This window comes from Microtus oregoni, unplaced genomic scaffold (assembly GCF_018167655.1).
Source record: "Microtus oregoni isolate MIOR12 unplaced genomic scaffold, Mior012 000033F_ref0000390, whole genome shotgun sequence".
Taxonomy (NCBI): Eukaryota; Metazoa; Chordata; class Mammalia; order Rodentia; family Cricetidae; genus Microtus; species Microtus oregoni.
In genome coordinates this window covers 28,247,831-28,269,524 of record NW_024543092.1, presented here as the reverse complement: position 1 = coordinate 28,269,524, position 21,694 = coordinate 28,247,831, and the positions used below count along the sequence as shown (strand labels likewise).

The 21,694-nt window shown below is 41.3% G+C and overlaps 1 long non-coding RNA gene across 1 annotated transcript; it reads right to left on the bottom strand.

Moving 5' to 3' along the window:
• Nucleotides 1–10,814: 10,814 nt before the first annotated feature.
• Nucleotides 10,815–20,759, bottom strand: LOC121466541. Its single transcript, XR_005976781.1, has 3 exons — nucleotides 20,690–20,759; nucleotides 15,734–15,782; nucleotides 10,815–10,924 (listed from the first exon to the last, which is right to left on the bottom strand). It is a non-coding gene; the product is annotated as an uncharacterized LOC121466541 (long non-coding RNA).
• Nucleotides 20,760–21,694: the final 935 nt, after the last annotated feature.

Below are 21,694 nucleotides of genomic sequence, written 5' to 3'. Positions count from 1 at the left end.
ACGTACATCATTCCAGGAAGCATCCCTTGTTAACTTTGTTTAAATTAGTATTAACTCTTAATCAAAATAAAAAATCTCGTACTCATGTACAAAAACACAAATTTGCTTGGATATCTTACATTTGAAAATGCTGACATGATGAATTAGTACCTTTTCCTCTGTTCAAGGAGAACATGAACATGTACATACTAATGATAATAATGTACATGTCCAACGTAAAATTCCATTTCAATGAGCTAAATCAATTATTTTTAATTCTCAAATTTGTCATCTGTTACATATCCATTCTATTCCTCAGGGGGTTAATCATCAAGGATCTCAATCAAATGAAATTTGGCAAATTCTTGTTACTCATTTCAGAATTTGGACATTTATCTTTCCTCCAAGTAGCCATAGATACACTTTGATCATTTATGTGGGCTACTCCTTTAGCTGGAGAACACACAAGTTATACAACACTTATTAAAAGCCTTTTCCATCATGGCTGTTCCCTCTTTTACTAAAACAGATAATGGACCTACTTATATAATTCCAAAAAATTTCCTAGGTTCTGTGAATCATATATCATTGCTCCTGTTACAGGTATTGAATATAATACACAAGAACAAGATATTGTTAAAAGCGTCCATGATACACTAAAACAAATTAAAAAATCAAAAATGAGGAAAAAGTAACATTATGGTATGGAATTAATGTGGGATTTTCAGAATAATCTTAGAGCCAGTTTACATCAAGCGTTGCTTATATAAAATTTCCTAAATACACCGCATGCACATATTTTAACCCACAAAGAAACGTTTTATAAACACCACAAATACAGAATATGAAAAAAATTAGGGCAAAAATGCAAGATAATGAATGGCAGCTGGCATTGCTAACGATGAAAGGGAGAGGATATAGTCTTCCCTCTGCAAGATGGGCGTCAGTTATGGATCAGAGTTCGGAAAGAGCAGAAACTATGTAGTCATGATGGCACTTCTGTCAAAGAAGACATTCTAGTATTGCCCGTGGCACAATTCTCTCTATGGAAGCGACCTTGATGACATAGGTCCTCATCCAAACTGACATGGGGTCAGGTGAAATCTCTTGCAGCTTAGGTTCAGATTATTGTACAGCAGTCCAGAATACCTGTTATGGATGAACATCATTTTCCAGCCCTGATCACTCTGCTATCTGTCTCTTCAGTTCGGGGATCAGATGTAAGTTAATGGGCTTATGTCCCTAACCCACCAATGTTTGTGCCTGTCTTTTGGGGAGATACTGATGTGTTAGTGTATACCACTCCCAGTATCCTTACTCCTCCTTGGAATAATTTGACTTATGCGAATAATTTTGACAGGACTCCATATAATATTACTTTTATGGATAAAAGGGAGCCAATACAATTTGGAAATGGTCCTTGGTTTTCAATGGGATTTCAGCAATGGTCACCACCTGGTATTAAAATAGGAAAATCTGGCACTCATCCTCAAAGACTCTGAGCATAGTCCATTACTGAGACCTAGGATAATAATACTGAAAATTATGAATTTGCACATCCTCTATGTCCAGATTTTAAATATTATAGTTTAAAATATCAGCCATTTATTTGGAAAATTTCTTTTGGCAAATTTGGAAAATAATTCAAAATAAATGGATCAATTGGCGTCCATATGGCGAATTTATTAACACTTGTTCTGAAAGGAATATTACCACTTGTGATTTGCTTAATGGTACCAGGATGAATAATAAAACGATAAATGGAAGCTGTTGTCTGGCATGTGGAGATGGAGGAATCAGTGATGATCTTATAGCCTTATTGACAGTGCAAACTGCAATAAAGATGCATAATTGGCAAATCGCAGCCACCGTAAAACCTGCTCAGGTTTTTAATGGATCATTAGTTGGAACAGAAGTATCTGCTTCTACTTATATATTTACCTTATTTAGAAGTCATAATGTTACTGCTTCTGTGCCGCTACCACATGTATTTTTTTTTGAAAGAATCAATTGTACTATTGGAATTAGTTTTAATGATTAGCTATTGTAGTCATGCATTGATTCCTCTATTCAGTTAAATCCTCATCGTCACTTATGATACTAGAGCAACATACACAAATTTAGCTGTCTCTAAACTTAGGTCATGCTTGGGATCAAAATTGTGTAGATCATATTTTTGTTGAATTTTTCACTAAGATATTGAAAAGAACAAAGTTCATGTTAGGTTTAGTAATAGCTGTAATTCCTGACCTTGTTGCTGTTGTTGATACTGCTAATGTGGCTGGTATTGCTTTACATACATTATTGCAGACAAAAGACTTTGTAGAGCAATGGCATATACTCATAAACTAGTTTCAGCAAGTAAAAATATATGCTTGACTTTGAACAGAGATTGATATACCAAGGCAAACTGTGGGTTCACCAAGAAAAAAAAACTTGTATCGCTACAGGTACAAATAAAATTACTTTGTGTTGTGATTGGAATTCAACCACTATTTGCATTACTGATTTGGATTATAATGATTTTTTACAGGAATGGAATAATATTCCAGCTTATCCTTTGGGCAATACCTCTGCTCAATCTTTCAATGATCTCTTACATGATCACTTCAATGATCACTTACATAGGACTTTTGTTAAATCATAACCCTCGAACATTGAACAAATTCTTGATGACAAATTGGCAGGTTTAGATCATAAGGGATTCTTACAAAGCATTCTTCATACCTCCAGTGGTATGATTATCGTGATCATGCTTATACTCTTTTATGTTTGATTATGTATCAGTTTTATATTTGACTAAACATAATAATTAAATACTTCATGGCTAAAACACCATTTGAATTAAAATTAAAATAAAAAACAATGAAATTGTGGAGACACAGAACTGGCTCAAAGTGCAGGCTCCTCCTGGGGCAGATGCGATGAAGCTGGGAAACATTTGTTTTGCAAAGCATAGACAAAAGCAAACTTTCTCTGCCCATTTTGCAAATGTTATGTCTGAATAAGGACCCTGGATTAAGGAATGGACTTTGAGCTCAGTTCTTCACACACTACCAGTTATAAAACAGTGCTTTCCTTCTGTATTCTTTTTGCCTTATTTCTATGTACTTCTTTTCATTTTTATTAGTGTTATTAATTGAGGTATTGTTTCTTGCATGGAGAGGCAAGAGTTTCTCAAGACCATGTATGTGAGTTGGGGGGGGGGAGTTTAGAGTTAAGGTACTGCTTTTTACTCTGTATAAAAGGTCATACTAAATGAATCTTACTATACCTTTGTTCATACTCTTCATCATGTGGACTGATTTGCATGAGACACATACCCAGGGACCACGAAGCAATAGATGAATACAGGGTAACAATAACCAAAGTCGAGGACATCTACAAAATTAACATTTAGCTTTTGGTGAGAGAAATTGAAGAATACACCAGGAAATGGAAAGATCTCCCCATGTTCTTAGATAGTGAGGATAAACATAATAAAAATGCCAATCTGTCCAAAAGGAATCTATAGATTAAATGGAATCCATACCAAAACAACAACAAATTATTAATGTCAGTTTAAAGAGCAATAATCAACATCAAAAAACCAATGATAGCCAAAAGAACCATCAACAGGAAAGTAACTTCCAGGGAAATGGCAATCCATCAACTTCCATTACAGAGATACAATAATGGAAACAGCTTGGTATTGGCATAAAAACAGAGACTTGACCACTGGAATCAAGTCAAAGACCCAGGTAGTAATCCACACAGAAGTTCAGCTGACTTTTGCCCAAGAAGCTAAAATTATACAATGAAATAAAGATAGCATCTTCAACAAATGGGGCTGGCATAACTGTATGACATGTAGAGGAATGAAACTAGATACATATCTATCAACATGCACAAAACAAATGTCCAAAGGAATCTCCGAAATATATAAAGAACTCAAGAAATTAGACATCAAAAGATGAAAATGCCTTACCTTCTCTGAGGACTGAATGGATATGGTAGGGAGGCTGTTTGTTTGTTCCCAGATGCTCAAACCTAAATAATAAAACAGAAACCATATTGCTTGGAATACTCATTGGACAATAGCTTAAGTGTATTTATGGCAAACTCATATCATAAATTAACTCATATCCATTAATCTGTATATTGTCTTCCCTTGTAAAGTTCCAGCATCTGTCTCCAGACAAGCTACATTGCTTTTCTCTGACTCTGCCTTCCTTCTATCAACATTGACTTTCAATTTCCAGACTGGCGCAAACACTGCAAAGTCACTATCTGAAACAGATTTGTTATTAACCAATGGTATTCACAGCACAGACAGATGGAACTCTCATATCACCTTAAGCTGAAGAGAAAGCTGCTAACAGTCTCCTCTCATTCTCCTATGGTTAGAACCATATATTTCTTTAATTCTACTTCTCCATTTGTGGAACCCACATTTTTATATTCTTATCCTTATGATTTTTGATTGCCAACAAGTCTGCTTCAAAGTGAGGAAATAAAAACTCCATTAATACAAAATGCAAGGGGACTGAAGCATTGGGGACAAAGTAGTGAGGGCAACTGTTGCAGTACTTTGTCACACTAAGCATGCACCCAAGCAAGTTCGCCATTTTGTCTGCGAGGTCCCTGGCCAGCAAGTGGCCTTATCCCATCCAAGTTTTCCACCAAGGAATCCTATCCATTTGCAGGGTGTTGAGGTCCACCATCACAGCCTACTCTAGGGTAGAGTGGATGTAGGAGAATCCAGAGCTAAGAGAACTAAGAGAAGGCAGACCAAGAAAAAAACACAGGAACACAGGTAGCCACAGCAAAGAACGTACCAAGCAGCCTTAATAATCCAAACACAAAAGATACAGTATTAAGAAGGAATATAAAGAGCAGCAAAGGAAAAAGGTCTAATACTAATTAGTAATATATAACAAAAATGACTTCAAACTTAAAGCAATCAAAAGAGAATAAGATGGAAACTTTATACTCATAGCACAAATATTTCATCAGGACGAAGTATGAATACCAAATATAAATTTCAGTAATATAAAACCACCCACATTACAAGAAATAAATGTATACCTCAAACCACACTAATAGTAGGAGTCTGCAGCACTCATCTCAACAATGGACAGGTCAACCAGACAGAAATATAACAGAGAAATAAGAGAAATAATGTAGATAATTAAATAAATAGACCTAACAGACATCTGTAGAACATCCAACCCAAATATTAAAGAATATACCCTATCAGCATCTCAAGAAACTTCTCAAAAATTGACCACATACTTGATAACAAAGTAAACCTAATATGCCACAAAAAAATTTTGCTGAGGCAGGAGGATCTCTGTGAGTTCGAGGCAGGCACGGTCTACAAGAGCTACTTCCAGGAAAAGAACCAAAAGCTACAGAGAAACCCTGTCTCGAAAATCAAAAAAATTAAGAAAAAAAAGGGGGGGGCTGGAGAGATGGCTCAGTGGTTGAAAACATTGCCTGCTCTTCCAAAGGTCATGAGTTCAATTTCCAGAAACCACATGGTGGCTCACAACCATCTGTAATGATGTCTGGCACCCTCTTATGGCCTGCAGACACACATACAGACATAATACTGTATACATAGTAAATAAATAAATAAATAAATATGTAAAGAAAATTTGGCAAGCACATGAGCCTTATCAGATCAACATGGATTAAAGTATAACAACAATTATAACACCAGAAAGCAAACAAACTCATGGAAACTGAACAGTCAACCACTAAACCACCCCTGGGTCAGGGAAGAAATAAAGAAAGAAATTAAAGTCTTCCCTGAATTCAACGAAAACAAAGACACAACATAACCAAACCGAAAGCGGCACTAAGAGGAAAATTCATCGCACTAAGTGGCCACATTACAAAAACAGAAAAATCTCACATTAGACACCTAACAGCACAGATAAAAGCTATAGAAAAAAAAGCATCCTGACCCAGGAGTAGAAGGCTGGAAATTATCAAACGGAGGACTGAAACAAACAAAATATAAACACAGGAAACAATCCAAAGAAATCAATGAAACAAAGAAATGGTTATTTGATTGAAAACAAGATTCACAAGGGCTATCCAATGCAATAAAAAGGTACATAAAGAGAACACGCAAATTAACAGGATAAGAAATGAAATGGGGGACATAACAGACACTGAGGATATTCAGAAATAATTATATCTTAATACAAAGACCTATATGCCACAAAGTTGGAGAATGTAAAGTAAATGTACTTGTTTTTAGATAAATAACATATACCAAAAATCAGTAAGACAAGGGAAACAATGTAAATAGACTGTGAAGCGGTGAGGAAATATAAACATTCGTAAAAAACCTGCAAACCAAGGAAAGCACAGCACCAAGTAGTTTTAATACAGAATTTTACCAGAAATTCCAAGACGAGCCGATACCTAAACTCCTTAATGTGTGTCACATAATAGAAACAGAAGAGTCATTGCAAAGCTTTCTATGAAGCAACAGTGTTACCATGATACCAAAAAGAAAAAAAGAAAAAAATCCACCAAGACAGAATCCCAGACCAATCTCGCTCATGAACATCGATGAAAAAATTCCTAATAAAATCCTGAAAAACGTAATACAAGAAGGCACCAAAAAAATAATAGGAGGCTGTATCCCACAGATGCAGGGCTGGTTCAACACATGGAAATCTATCAATCAAATCTATCATATAAATACACTGAAAGAAAAAGAAACCATATGATCCTTTCAGTAGATGATGGAAAATCATTTGACAAAGCTCAACACTCCTTTATGATAAAGGTCTTGAAGAGGGTAGGGTTACAAGGATCATATCTAAATATAAAAAAGCAACATACAGCAAATCAACAGCAGATTTCAAAGTAAATGTAAAGCAACTCAAATCCATTCCATTTCAAATATACATGTCTGTCTCCTGCCCAGCTGCCATGTGTATACCTGCCTGGTACCAGCCACTGCTCAAGGACAGACATGCACCTCTGCCTGCGACTGGCTGCTCTCACAGCCAAGTGCCTGCCACCACATGCCCTGCAACCACTGCTTAGGTCACTGCTCTGGGACCTGCAGCCATCTCTGCCTGGGACTGGCTATTCCCAGGGCACACTGTCTACTGCCACATGGCCCGCCATCACCATTTGTAACCTACAGCATTTCCGCAGGGGATCTTGCAGCATTTTTTAAATATATATATATATATATATATATATATATATATATATATATATATATAAAGTAACCTCCACGCCTCCGAGGACCCACAGGTATGGAATGTCCTTTCCAGGAAAAATTTGATCTACACTGATCAGGTTTTTTGGTTTCCCCCTACAAGGTGAGTCAAAGAGCTCAAGCGCTAGCGGTTGCCAAAGATAAAAACCAATTTAGCAAAAAATGCCGCAACTGATCGCAAGCACTGCGACACTTAATCACAATACAGGGACACAGGGCCCACAGCACTCGGCCTATTTATCAGCAGTGCAGTGGCTGTGCCTTGTCCATTGGCCACTAGAAACTCTGACTTTTGGTGCTCTGTGCCTGGCCTATGGATTTTATCTCTGTGTCCATCTGACCTCTCAATTGACTCGTTTTTGCCAGTACGACCAAAAATAGCAGAGCATATTTGAAAACAGGAATTGTCAGGATGCAAATTAAACAGCGCCATCTGCTGGACGACAGTTAAATTGCATGTTTCTTTTTCATTCTCATTCTTTTTTTTTTAACTTTTTTTTTATTGAGAAAAGAGAAAAAAAAATTTCCTCCTCCAGCCAGCCTCCCATTTCCCTCCCCCTCCTCCCACCCTTCTCCCCCTCCCCCCACTCCTCTCCCCCTCCCTCTCCAGCCCAAAGAGCAGTCAGATTTCCCTGCCCTGTGGTAAGTCCTAGGTCCTCCCCCCTCCGTGCATTTCTAGGAAGGTGAACATCCAAACTGGCTAGGCTCCCACAAAGCCAGCACATTACGTAGGTTCAAAACCCCGTGCCATTGTCCTTGGGTTCTCATCAGCCCTCATTGTTGGCCATGCTCAGAGAGTCCAGTTTTATCCCATGCTTTTTCAGTCACAGTCCAGCTGGCCTTGGTGAGCTCCCAATAGATCAGCTCCACTGTCTCAGTGGGTGGGTGCACCCCTCGTGGTCCCGACTTCTTTGCTCATGTTCTCCCTCCTTCTGCTCCTCATCGGGACCTTGGGAGCTCAGTCCAGTGCTCCAGTGTGGGTCTCTGTCTCTGTCTCCATCCATCACCAGATGAAGGTTCTATGATGATATGCAAGATATTCGTCATTATTGCTCTAGGATAGGGTCATTTCAGGTTCCCCATCCTCAGCTGCCCAAGGAACTAACTGGGGACCTCGGCTTGGGTATCTGGGAGCCACTCTAGGTTCAAGTCTCTTGCCAACCCTAAGGTGGCTCCCTTAACTAAGAACCGTGCTTCCGTGCTCCCCCATCCAACCTTCCTTCATCCCAATCCTCCCCCTTTCCCAAGCTCCCCCCCATTCTCCCCCTCTCCCCCCTCTCTCCCCATCTCCCCTTACCCCCATCCCACCCCACCCCCAAGATCTCAATTTTCTCCCCGGCAATTTTGTCTACTTCCCATAGCCAAGAGGACAACTATATGCTTTTCCTTTGGTTCACCTTAATAGAAAACACTATCCTGAGTGAGGTATCCCAGAGCCAAAAAGATGAACATGGGATGTACTCACTCATAATTGGTTTCTAGCCATAAATAAGGACCACGGAGTCTACAATAGGTGAACCTAAAGAAGCTAAGGAAGAAGGTGAACCGAAGGAAAAACATATAGTCGTCCTCTTCGCTAAGGGAAGTAGACCAAATTTCCGGGGAGAAAATGGGATCTTGGGGGGGGTGGGATGGGGGTAAGGGGAGATGGGGAGAGAAAAGGTAGAAGGGAAGGAGGGGGGACCTGGGAAACGGGAGAATTGGGATAAAGGAAAGGTGGATAGGGGAACACGGAACCACAATTCTTAGTTAAGGGAGCCACTTTAGGGTGGGCAAGCGACTTGACCCTAGAGGGGCTCCCTAGTGCCCAAGATGAGGTTCCCAGTTAGTTCCTTGGGCAGCTGAGGATTGGGAACCTGAAATGACCCTATCCTAGAGCAATACTGACGAATATCTTGCATATCATCATAGAATCTTCATCTGGTGATGGATAGAGATCGAGACAGTGACCCACACAGGAGCACTGGACTGAGCTCCCAAGGTCCCGAGGAGGAGCAGAAGGAGGGAGAACATGAGCAAAGAATTCGGGACCACGAGGCGTGCATCCACCCACTGAGACAGAGGAGCTGATCTACGGGGAGCTCACCAAGGCCAGCTGGACTGTGACCGAAAAAGCATGGGATAAAACCGGACTCTCTGAACATGGCGAACAATGAGGGCTGATGAGACACCAAGGACAATGGCAGGGGGTTTTGATCCTACTTAATGTGCTGGCTTTGTGGGAGCCTAGCCAGTTTGGATGTTCACCTTCCTAGATATGGACGGAGAGGACCTAGGACTTAACACAGGGCAGGGAACCCGGACTGCTCTGTGGACTGGAGAGGGAGGGGGAGGGGAATGGGGGGAGGGGGAGAAGGGTGGGAGGAGGGGGTGAAGGGTGGGAGGAGGGGGAGAAGGGTGGGAGGAGGGGAAGGGAAATGGGAGGCTGGGAGGAGGTGGAAACTTGTTTTTTGTTTATGTTTTTTTTCTTCTTTTCGCAATAAAAAAAAAACTAAATAAACAGACTTTATAACACCTACCAAATTAACTCAAACAGACACTAAATTTGTTATGTTTCTGACTCTCCAGCTACAGATATTTCTTCCAAAGAGAAGCCCATGTTCTAGAGCCCACTCTACAAATGGAGGTAATCTCCTGCTATGGCTCTGAAAACTCTCATGCCCCTTGAGGTTTCAGATAAACTCAGTCTCAAAGATGCCCTACACACTAAACAATGTCAAAGAATAATCTAATGTCTATTTCCTGCAACATAGATTATGGTACAAGTTGTGGAATCTATTTTATCCACCCAACTAACACCAAGCATAACAGAAAAATCTCTGCAGCTCAGAAACTCCTTTTCTCCCCTTCCTAGACGCAGACAGGGGGATGGTCTAGGAAATTTGTAATTTAGTAGAAATTCTTCCAGTCTTGTACACCTTCCATTACACACTCAATGTCCAGTGCAGCCAAACACAAGTCACCCTCTAACAGTAACTGTTGTTACTGTGTAACTAATTGTTAAAGCAAAAAGAGGCCATGAGTTAGAAAACAATGAGGGTCATGGTAGGGCTTAGAGGCAGGAAAGAAACTATATATGATGTAGTTATAATCTCAAAGAATTATTTTGAAAAGTTGAAACAGGCTTTATGACCATGTTCTCCAGAGACTAGGGATTTGAAAGAGAGCACATGATGGGTTACTCAACCTTTGCTCCCAGGATGTGCATCTCAAATCATAGCCACATAATTTAGCCAGATCTTCTAGTCTACTTGAACAAGTGTAACTATAGTAATTTGACAGGGTCAGATTTTATCCTGATTCTTGATTGCCCTCATCTGTGAACACCAGTAAATGGTCAGTCAGGATATTTGTTGATTATCTAAACCTGACTACCTGATCCACATTGCTAACATCAACTACTGCAAAGCAGGAAAGCTTTCAACCTCCATCCTATCCCTCCCTTTCTGCACTGTGACTACATCAGCTTCAAAGTTGGTCATTGAACTCAATTCTTGAACAGGTCACTCTTCATTTTCCCAAATAAAAGCCAGAGATGTTGCAGGACACACATTAACTGGTCTATGTTTCTTTCTTACTTACCAGTCAAGGCCCAGCCTGGAAGGAGCTGCAGAACTGTCTTCCCAGCACTGGACAGCAGAGGAAGGAGTAAGTATTCAAGTCAATTATCAACTTGACAGTGTGGTGCAAGCCTGGGATTGAGAAGGCATTGCTCTAAACAGAAATAAATCAATAGTACTTGAGAAAATGAAATGAAATTCCTAACGACAGAGAAACACTGGAGAACAGAAACAAATAGAGATTAGCACAGTAATGCAATTAAAAAAAATGAAATTTTCAAACATGATGCCAGTAATTGGCATTTTTAAATGGTGAAAATGATTCATTTTTAAGATAAAAAACTTAGCTATATTGACTTAGAAAAAGAGTAGTCCTTTGCCTAGTAGAGGGAATGCCATTAATAAGAGATTGATAGATGTTGGCTGCTGAAATCTGTAACCTGACCGAGTAACAGTCAAAGTTCTGTTTACCAATCTTTGTGACAAGCAAGACTGAACATATTTGCACAGAAAAGTTCCCTAGGGCTGGAGAGATGGCTCAGAGGGTAAGAGCAATGGCTGCTCTTCCAGAGGTTCCGAGTTCAATTCCCAGCAAGCACATGGTGGCTCACAACCATCTGTAATGAGACCTGGTGCCTTCCTTGCCAGCAGTACATTGTATGCTTAAGAAAGAGAGAGAGAGAGAGAGAGAGAGAGAGAGAGAGAGAGAGAAGGAAGGAAAAGTTCCCTAATTAGAAGATCTTTATTTGGCTCAAGCTAACCTTCTCAATGTGGAAAAACTACCAATTTGGTCTGCCTTCATTCACAGGACGTGAATTAATACACGCTTGGAAATTACAAAACTACTCCCCCTGCCACAATCAAGTCCTTTTTCATAATTGTGACTCTAGCAGCTAATTGTTGACCTTGTTTCCCCTCTGCAGTGTACACCATGAACTATTTTCCCTATTCTAGTGTGAAGGCAGAAGCCATGCTCCTCATGGAAATCTTTTTCTGTGACTGCAATAGGTAGTTAATAATTTAAAAATTTGAAAATTCCAAGGTAGTACAGTCATTTAAGAATTTAGGAAGTGTACTATAGAGGATAGCAAGGTCAATGACCTGGAGAGCAACAGACTGGGATCAAGGCTACTGGAGTCAACAACATAGGAGAGCTTGTTTCAGAAATATTTTTCTAAAAGGCTGGAAGTGCAGATGTTCTAGAATTAATATGCCTTCCCAAGAAGAAATCACTCTACACACTTAAGAGTTTAATAAAGAAAACTGCTTTAGTACTAGTATGCTTCTTCACCTTACTCTAATGCTCAAAGAGGAGCCAGCTTAGAACAGACTTTGCATTACAAACTTCCTGTCATTCTTATTTTAGGTTCAGGATCCAGGTTACACTTTGAACAATTTAAATAGGGACAGGAACTTAGCACATGGAAGATTTACACAGCAAAGATATTCCCAGAATTATTTCTTAAGTATAACAGTGACATAAAATAACAGGCTATTCTCCAGTGACAGGGTCCTGAGGTGGAGGTGCCAGAAATGAGAAAGATAGGAAATGGAGAAGGTAGAAAAGATAAAGGCTGGGGTGAAATGGTCCTGTACAAGCTATGCCTCTTACCAAGTAAGCTTCTTAAAAACAGTAATATCGTGTATACTACTTCTAGGGGGGGATGGAAAGAAATGGGAGATTTTTATGAAGTCAGCAGAAACTGTCATGAGCTATTGTGGGCCAGGATGCAAATGCAGCAGATAGCAATTGATAATTCTGATGTCAACCCACCAGATGAATAATTCTCTGATGGAGGAGAACCTAGTTCAAGCAAGGCTTATGGAACTACTGACTCTGGAAACTGTTGTTTCTCTGTAATTCCACATGTGCAGAAACAACTGTGGTATCTCCCCAATATCTGCACTATAATGTGTATCTCATATGATATGTATATGTAATCTCATGATTATATCTCAATCTTGTGAACACATATATCCATGGATAGTCAGGAAGATGACTTCTCATTAACTGTATAATTTTGAAGAACAGAAATATGCTAGGATATGCTTCATAACTGATCTATTGTCCCATAAGGACTGTTTTTTTTTTTCACTCAGAATAACATAAGAAAACAACAATTTCCCCCAGTCTAAGACAGGCTACACACATTTAGCTGATATGAAACCTCAGAGCAATTTCAAACTAGACTGAATGGGTTTGTATACACATCATAATTTAAAACATGAAAAAGGACAGTCGTAGATGTCTAACCAAGGCTATTAATACAAAGCAATCTAAAGTACTATGACAATTCTTTGCTTACTAAAAGTCTAGCTGATAAAGACCACAATCACTCCCTGTATGAATTCCTCAGCAGCGTGTCTCACAAGGCAATGTGGCCCCAGGTTCAGGATGGGAAACTAGGGACCTTGAGCTCAGGCACTGCCATGGTTACTCACTCCCCTCAGTTTTTGTAATTTTTTTATTGCAGAAAGTTTGTTGTTGAAATAAGCTGTGGAGAATTGGAGCAGAATGGAATAAAGAGAACAAGGAGAATAAAACAATGAAGAGAACTAGAGCTGAAGAAGAATAAAAGGGAATGATCCTCAGATTGTATGAATCTTCTTAAATAGGAAATCGTTTTAAGCCCTGCTACTCTAAAAAGTATTTTCTTAGTGACCCTGGGTGCAGCCCTGAGAGCTGAACTCTCCCAGGCTGCAAAAGAAACTACCATACAATGGGACAAATTCAGGGAGGACTAATAAAATAATGCCGTAAAAGGGGAACACAGTGTATCTTAATAACATCACTGACCAAGCCCACAGAGGCCTTGGGACTGATAACCATAGCTCCATGTGATGGGAAGAGTTGGATTATCAGGATCTGAATCAACCCCTCCCACAAAGCCCTGACCCCAGATCATTACCAGTGAGAAAGCTTGGGGGGGGGAGGTAGATCAGAGCCAAGACAGGCTCTCCTAGTAGCCCTAATAGAGATCAGGCCTTAGTTTCGGTTCACTAAAATGGGACAAAGCTAAACAGAGAGTCATCAGAAAAACCACAATTTAGGAGCAGGCATCCCAGTCTTCTGCTAGCTCAGCAGTCACCCCATGGCCCCTTCTGCTGGCTCAGCACATGACCCCCAGTCTCCTGATAACTAAAGATAGCTTTCCCTACCCTGCTGCTAGAAGGTCCCTAAGCACTAGGACCTCCCTCTAACCAATCAGACCCCAGACTAATCTTTCCTCCACCAATCAGTCACAGATTAGTCTCTCCTCCCTGAAATTTCCCAAACTCTGCTTAAAGGAGCTTGTGACCTTTTTTAGTGGCCACCAAGTGCTACATTGGAACCAATAAAGCACTCTTGTTATCACATACATGGCTGTTGGTCTTTCCTTGGAGGCTTCTCTCAGACCCTAACAATTGGTGCATTGTCCATAAAGTTCCCCAGAGAACCCCACCATGATGAGCGTCTGATAACCTGGCTGGCTGGTAAGTGAAGTGAGCCCTCTGTGTCTGGGTCTGGTTTTTTTTTTCCCATCTGGGTGGCTCAAACTAACTGAATCTGTAGGCTGGGGTTTTGACTGATGGATGCATTAGAGGCCACGTGGGCTGGGAGATGTCCTGGGCCCACCTGGATGGGACAGAGGGTCCCTTTGGTTGAACAGGGAACACAGGTCACACCTGTTCCAAAACAGAACTCCCCAGGGAGACATGCCATCAGCCTGCTTTGGTTCCTGGTTTCTTTCTTAAGTGCTGTGCTGATATATTTCTGTCAGTGTTATTTTTGTGTTTTTCTGTTGTTTGTAATGTTACCTCATTTACTTCTCTTAGGAGTGGGTCAGTCAAACTCAACTTCTTCCCTGGAGGCTTATTTTGGACCGCTCCAAGGACTTTCAAACCCAAGTCAGTGACTTAGGGCTCATTATCTGGAGGGGGTGAAAGCATTCTTGATAAGGACATGGCAGGACTTTGGGTGCCTAACAGAGAACCAATGGCTGATCACTGTGGTGGCTGGGGAAGCTGATTATCATTGGTTAGGGTGAAAAAGAAAACCCTACTGCTAGTCTTAGATGTTTCTCATGGTACAAGTTTTACTGTGATGATGCAAATTTAGAGTTATTTCTGCTTTGGTATATGTATGATTCTGTTCTTTTTTTTTTTTGTGGTTTTTCGAGACAGGGTTTCTCTGTGGTTTTTGGAGCCTGTCCTGGAACTAGCTCTTGTAGACCAGGCTGGTCTCGAACTCGCAGAGATCCGCCTGCCTCTGCCTCCCGAATGCTATTCTTGTTTAAATATTAAAGGCATACAATATTCTAGACTACTAAAGGAAACCACAAGAAGAACTTTGATAAAAAGTTTTCATGTCTAGAAAGTAAGAGAAAAGGCAAGAGACTAAAATAATAAGGAGAAGAGAAATAAAAGATAAGGCTGTCTGAACAGAGATAGGAACCTGAGGATGTATAGTAAGTTGTAAAAGGCCAGAGGAGGTATGAGATTTGGCCATGTTATGTTAATTCTCGTTCATTTTATTTTTTAAAAAAAAAGCTGATGATTCACTACAAAATGTTTGTGTTAGGAATGGGGTCATTCTCTTTAAAGGAGAGAGGGGGATAGACCACTGCCTACCACGCCCCTGTACCCTTTCTTTCTCCAGGCAACAGGGAGAAAGGGTGCTTTTCTATCCCACCACTTTACCCCCAGGTACCCCAGGATGAGAGGTATGGGAAGGCAGAGGGGGTGGGATGGAGGAGCTCCCCACATACACACCCATTCTCAAAAGGAGGAGTGACCAGCTGGGGAGAATTCCGTGGCCCTTCCATTGCATGCTGTGGACCAACCTGATGATGGGGACAGGCAACATCTAGTCACCAGCCCTTGGTCACCAGCAACCTTTATAACTGGAAATTATAAAATCTTAAGTTTTCTGAGAAGCCAGCAAGGCTCACTGAACCTGTTGTATTCAGTTCTTTTCACTCACCAACCAACTTGGGATGATTGTTTTCAACTGCTCCAAGTCCTCTTCACTACTGAGGAGAGAGACAGGATTAGAACAGAAGCTTAGAAATTGGTTCCAGGCCCAGATGGAAGACTGGCCACCAAATCAGATCTCATAAATGTTGGGTTTTCTGTGATATGACTCAGTTGGGATTCTACATAGAAAAATGTAGGGAGAGGCTGAAAGTCCACCTCCAGACTCTAATGGGGGTTTCTGTCCAAAGTTAGTCAGGTATGCCAGGGCCTGAAGAAACAGCAGCATTCCCTGAGAGGGGGACAGAAGTTTATAACACCTATACACCCTGGAATCTGGAAGCACCAGAGAATTGGTCTGTAGTCAGCCCAGCTTTTGTCAACCAGTCAGCACCAGATATTCACCATAAGTTGCAGAGACTAGAAGGTTTTAAAGGTAAGAGGTTGGCTGAACTCATGGTGGCTGCTGAAAAATAATAGGGAAACCCCAGAGGAAAGGCAGACAAAAGGGCTTATGAGAGCTTTATAAAGACAGATTTGGAGTCTCATTCTGAGATTCCTGGAGGCAGGATTGCTATTTTTGGAGGTCAAGACTACATTGGGGACCTCTGCCAGATCCACCAGGCAAAGTCCCACTAGCCTGTCCACACCCGACCTCTGGAAGAGTCAGCAGACAAGGAAGGCCCTCCTGCTATGTCCAACCTTAGCCAGATCTAGCAGGCAAGGAAAGCCTGGTTGTCCATGACTAACCACCACCTGAGCCAGCAAGCAAGGGAGGCCCGCCCATTCCTGACCTCTGCTGGAGCCAGCAAGCAAAGATGACCCAGCAGCCTGCCCATGCCCGAACTCCACCAGTGCCAGGAGACAAGGACGGCCCGCCCATACCCAACCACTGCTAGAGTTAGCAGGTAAGGAAGGCCCACCCACTCCTGACCTCCACCAAAGCCAGCACACAAGGAAGGCCTGCCCACCCACGCCCAACTTCCACTGAAGCCAGTAGGCAAGGAAGGCCCACCTACCTGCCCCTAACCTCTGCTCTGCCATTGAGCAACATCTGTTGTGACTGGAACCATAGCCCTAACTCCACCACAAGGAGAGACCATCTGAGCCTAGGATTCACTGGCACGCGGAAGACTGACCACCAGAGACACAACCCCAACTACACCAATTGGAGGAAAAGATGGGTAGACAACACACTGAACAACACAAAGGGGAACACAGCACCATGAAAAAAATCAGTGGCTCTAACAGCAGCAAGACTTGAACACCTCAACACAGAAGAAGCAGAAAATGCCCGAAAAATAACTTTAGGAAAATGTTTCAGGCCCTTAAAGAGGAAATGAAAAATTCCCTCAAAGAAGTGGGGGGAAAGACAAACAAAAAATTGGAATAAATCAACAAAATCCTTAGAGAAAACCAAGAAAAAGCAATCAAACAGATGAAAAAAAAATGATTCAAGACTTGAAAACCAAAATAGAAACAATAAAGAAAACACAAACCGAGGGAATTCTGGAAATGGAAATTATGGGTAAATGATCAGGAACCACAAATGCAAGCATAAACAGCAGAATACAAGAGATGGAAGAAAGAATCTAAGGTACTGAAGACACAATAGAGGAAATAGATTCATAGGTCAAAGAAAATCTAGAACACCAAACTTAAGAATAACAGGGATAAAAGGAGAAAAAGTCCAACTTAAATGCCCAGAAAAATATACTCAACAAAATCATAGAAGAAAACCTAAAGAAGGATATGCCTATGAAGGTAAAAGAAGCTTACAGAACACCAAACAGACTGGACCAAAATAATGTCCCCTTGTCACATAATTATCAAAACAATAAACGTACATAATAAAGAATATTAAGAACTGAAAAGGAAAATGTCCAAGTAGCATATAAAGGCAAACCTATTAGAATTACACCTGACTTCTCGGTGGAAACAATGAAAGCTAGAAAAGGTCCTGGTCAAGTGTTATGTAGACATAGAGACCACAGATGATGTGTTCTTGGATTCAGTTTGCCACTATTTTATTGAATACATTTGCATCTATGATCATGAGAGAGATTGATCTGTAATTCTCTTTCTTGGTTGAGTCTTTGTGTGGTTTCAGTATCTGGGTAACTAATCTCATAAAAGGAGTTTGGCAATGTTCCTTCTGTTTATATTATGTGGAACACCTTGAGGAGTATAGGTATTTACTAACTAGGCACACCTACTGGTGGAACAGTGTGTCCAGTTGGCAACATTTGCAGTTACATCATGATGCAAAGTAAAAGAGAATTTCAGCTCTAATCAAATCTAAAATCAACTCAGTCAAGGCTGAATAACCTCAGTCTATATTGAATACTATGCTGTCTCCTATAAGGGACATACCAGGCTTCCTCCTATCATCCTTTTAGCTACATAACTAAAAAGTTTGCTCTTAATAGTTGGCACTGCTGGTATTCCTCGTTCTCATATCCCCTTCCTCTCAGCTTCCTACAACACTGGCTCCTGCAGTATTGACACAGAGAAATTAGGGCATTGTGGTTTTCTATGATACTACTTCATTCCTTGTTCTTAAATTATTCCTATTAACTCTTGATATCATTTATTCTTTTGCATTACTCTTAGACTCCTGTGGTTAGAATCATTCTCTCAAGGACAATCATGCAAATATGTCATGTCTTGAACTACTGTGACTCTTTCAGACTACTTACAAGGTGCTTTGGAAAGGCAGCATCCTGTTCTTGAGAATCCTGAATTCAAGGTAATACTTCAAACAACAAAGGCTTTAAGAGCTGAATCAGATCCACTGTATATTTTTAACAACATCCCCTCTGGCTCACCCAGAGAAGAATCATCAGGGGAAAGTTTTCCTAATAAAATACTCATTTCATCTATCGCTCTAAGAAAGTGACACTAAAGGCAATCAACAATAATTTTTTGTAAGGAAAGCAAGGAGAGCAGGTAGCAATATGCTCCTGGAGTCATGCCCAGAATTAGACAGCAAACTATATATTGGCCTTATCAAAAATGTTTTAAATTCTCTTTGGCCTTGCCAAAAGGAAAACTTATTCATGTTTTTCTCAGGCCTTGTCCCCCAGTGAAGTCATATTGTTCCCAGCATTAATGAATGCCATTAATAAGAGACTGTATGACTTTGTCCCATGTAAAATGTTAGCTGCTGAGTGCTATAAGCTAACACAGATTTCCAGCCAATGGCCTGTGTCTCAAACCTCTGAGCTAACTTACTGTGTCAACCAGGATTGCACACATCTGCATAAGAGAGTTCCACAATTAGAAACTGAACATTCAATAGTTCAAGCTACCCTCCCTAAATTGTACACCCATTAATTCTGTCTGTCTTCATTCACATGGAAGAAATTAATGCATGCTGGGAAATTACACAGAATGTTGTTCACCCTGCCCTTTCAGGTCATTCTTTATGATGAAGACCCCTGCAGCTTCAGTCTGTGATCAAGCTATTGTCTAGTCGGTTTCCCCCTGCAGTGTACACAGCACACTGATCTTCTTTCATTCTACAGGGAGAAGCCATGCTCCACGGTCAAATCCTTTTCCTGTTACTGCAATGGATAGCCCACTATGCAACTCAAACTGGTAACTTTAGAACTGTGGTGCTGCAGACCTGTTACCTAAGAATTGAGGGTGGTCAGTTGGGAGGAGAGCCAAGGGCAATGCCCTGTAGGACTACAGACAGGGTTCAAGTCCACCTCAATCAATATGAAAGACCTTGACTCTAAATGATTTTCAAAAAGACTAGAGATGCAGCTGTTCTAGAATTAGTATACCTTCATGGCGCACCAGGACATAATGTTGACTGTACCTGGAATGGCCCCTTGACAGCATTTAGAGGCCTGTCTTTTAACAAAGGGATGGGCCTTTCTGCTGACTGTAAATCAGGGTTGTCTCCCTTGTTATGGGAATTCAGCTCTAAAGGTGATTAATACTGTTTAACAAAAAAAAAATTACTGTTTAACAAACTTTCCATCTTCCCATACCATTCTCTAACAGGCATGGTTAGTGTACTACTTATCTTAGGGGTATTTGGGATGGAGCCCGCCCTTACCTAAATTCTACTTTGTGACTTAAGTTCTCCTAAGAACGGGTAAATCCTTATACCATCAATTCTATTACAATTAATTCTACTCTTCTACATCACAGTCTAGACTCTATGTGATGTTAAATTGGGAGCGTCATCCCAGCCCTTGATATCCATCCCAGCCCCCAGGCCTAGGAGTTGCGTTGGTCTGGACTCCAAATCCCAGCATTCCAGGGAGGGTTCAGGACCACTCCCACCGGGTATTTACGTGGGCGCCCAGAGGAAGAACACGTGGGTCCCGGATTTTGCTCGTGCTCTCGGCCACCCGAGAGTGTGCATTTAATAAAACACGGGCGTTTTAATTTGGTTTGATTTGACCTGATTGGATTTCTTGGCGCCGGCGGAGCTGCTCGTCTTTTCCTAACACTCTACACAGGAGATAATCGTTTACAAGCCCCACAAAATTAACTCCAGGCGGATCCGAAACCTAAATGTTAAATGTTAAAACTGTAGAACTTTTGGAAGACGCTAGAGACCAGGGTTCTCCGAGCTTGGCAAATTTGCCTTCCACACTTACAATACAAGGACTACAGCGCGCCTTTCATAGTGACGTCAACAACAAGGATATTTCTAAGTACAGTCCTGCTCCCAGTGCTGTGTGCAGATGCAGCCGGCGGAGTGAGGTTATTCAGGGGCTGCCTCCCTGGGCCAGGGAGTTGCAAGGATCACGCAGGACCACACAGAACCAGCAGGAACACGCCGAACTCTGTCTAACCCCCAGACTCCCACCAAACCAGGGGAGGACTCACCACACCACCTCTCGCAGCTCAGTCAGCCGCGCCACACAGTCTAGAGACAGCAGCCTCTTTCTCACCAAGGCCAGCCACTTCTCCCTATCTGTGGAGAACATGCTCTTTTACTCACCATGGTGCAGTTGCCAAGCTAACCCGCTTTCTCCCCACGGTGGAGCCCAAGGCACAACACACAGGGCAACTTCCGACTTTCACAGGAAACAAGCTGAGCCAGAAGCCTGGCTCCCAGAAGTACCCTCCCATCTATCTGACTGGTGGGTCCGCAAGAGGCTCTGATTGGAGAGTGAGGCCTGAATGACAGGACGGTGAGCTGAAGGCACAATGCACAGTAGTTCTAGCTCTGGCTTCCCCTTTTAGGACAGACCTATCCAGGTTGGCTGGAGATTTGTGCCAAATTCAACACCAATGGGTTCAGTTTTACAAATTCAGAAGGAGGCTACTTAGACAATTTTGCACGAGAGGAACACAGGGTAACTCAAGAGCATTATAAACAAGGTCCACAGTGGCCTTGGGATGGATAACCACAGCCCCAACTGTAGAAAAACGTGGGTTCTCAGGATCTGATGCCACCCCTCAGCCAAAGACCCTACCATGCAATTTCCCTGTTTTAGAGAAGGTGTTCTCTTACTTTCTCAATACATCAGGACCTTAGATAAAAATTCCAAGGACTACATAGGTTGCCAAACTCAAAGGGGCCTAGTTTCAAGTGTCTTCTAGAAGTTCTCCACTTCAAATTTGACATTTAGATGTAAAATTCTTCTGTTTTCACAAACCCAAAGAATTCTTGTGAGTTCCAGGGAGCCAAATTGAAGTATCCACCTTAAACAGGTCAGATACACCACTCTCAATTTCCTGATCCTAATTTTTTTTCCTAAACTTAACTTTGTTCTTTGTTCTGCCAATACCTTAAAAAAGTATTAAGAGACTATCTACCCAGGATGTGACCAGCACCCAGCTTTCTTAGCCCCCCCCCCCAAGATGACACCCACAAATAAGCAGGAAGCACTCTTGAGAATCTACCGCCCTAATTCCTTTAACCTGTTGTGCCTAACCTCCTGCATTTTTATTTAAAAAAGAGATGGGTATGTAATGGTCTGTCCTGTCCCTTTAAGAGACA